The sequence below is a fragment of the Otolemur garnettii genome, unplaced genomic scaffold (assembly GCF_000181295.1).
Source record: "Otolemur garnettii isolate 467f Iridium unplaced genomic scaffold, OtoGar3 scaffold00045, whole genome shotgun sequence".
Classification (NCBI taxonomy): Eukaryota; Metazoa; Chordata; class Mammalia; order Primates; family Galagidae; genus Otolemur; species Otolemur garnettii.
In genome coordinates this window covers 9,626,928-9,628,242 of record NW_003852440.1, presented here as the reverse complement: position 1 = coordinate 9,628,242, position 1,315 = coordinate 9,626,928, and the positions used below count along the sequence as shown (strand labels likewise).

The window sequence follows — 1,315 nt, the reverse complement described above, 5'->3', positions numbered from 1 at the left end:
ATAAGGTGTGTCATAAACTGCCTTGTGATAGGTACACACATAAACACTACTATAGTGAAATTTTTATTTTAATTACTAACTTTTTTTTTTTTTTTGGCCAGGGCTGGGTTTGAATCCACCACTGCCTTGTGATAGGTACACACATAAACACTACTATAGTGAAATTTTTATTTTAATTACTAACTTTTTTTTTTTTTTTTGGCCAGGGCTGGGTTTGAATCCACCACCTCCAGCATATGGGGCTGGCACCCTACTCCTTGAGCCACAGGCACCACCCTTCATTACTTACTTTTAATAGTCATTGCCTAAGATAGAAATGCTTTATGCTGAATTATGGGCTCAAGTGATCCTCTTAGCTCAGCCTCCCAAGTAACTGGGCTTACAGACACCTGTCACAACACCCAGCTAATTTTTCTATTTTTAGTTAGACAAAGGGTCTCACTCTTGAGCTCAAGCAATCCTCTCATCTCAGCCTTCCAGAGTACTAGGATTATAGGCATGAGCCACTGCACCTGGCCCACCAATATTTATGTTAAAGCTACTGGAGAGAAACCGATCTGTCAAGCTACAGTCAGACATACAGATATAAACATACCACTTGACATCTTTTACATATGTTGAAAACAATATGAAATAACTGATTAAAAAATAGTTGTTTTTTTTTTTTTTTGGAGACAGAGCCTCAAGCTGTCGCCCTGGGTAGAGTGCCATGGCATCACAGCTCACAGCAACCTCTAACTTCTGGGCTCAAGCGAGTCTCCTGCCTCAACCTCACAAGTAGCTGGGCCGACAGGCTCCCTCCACATCTGCCCGGCTATTTTTTGGTTACAGCCATCATTGTTGTTTGGCAGGCCCAGGCTAGATTCGAACCCACCAGCTCAGGTGTACGTGGCTGGCGCCTTAGCTGCTTGAGCCACAGGCGCCGAGCCTAAAAAATAGTTCTTAAAAAATAATTCTTAAAATAATTTTGTATCAGTCACTTTTAATATACTCATATATAATAGGAGTACATACACTTTGAAAGGCTGTATTCAAAAACATATCCATCCCAGAGGTAGTATGATATAGCAGAAGGGGCCCTGGAATCAGACGGCGTGGGTTTAAACTCATATGAGACAATTCCTAACTGTGAGACCACTTAACTTTTAGTTTGCTCATAAATAGAGAATTACACTATTTCAGAGGTAATAAGATATTATTATTAATAATAAGTATTAGGGGCTCACACCTGTAATCCCAGCACTCTGGGAGGACAAGGCGGGTAGACTGCCTGAGCTCACAGGTTCGAGACCAGCCTGAGCCAGAGTGAGACCCC

General features: G+C 41.7%; 1 protein-coding gene across 2 annotated transcripts in view; it reads right to left on the bottom strand.

The window, feature by feature from the left end:
- ACBD3 (acyl-CoA binding domain containing 3) overlaps positions 1-1,315 on the bottom strand; it is a 54,988-nt gene that overhangs the window by 25,935 nt on the left and 27,738 nt on the right. The window lies entirely within an intron of this gene.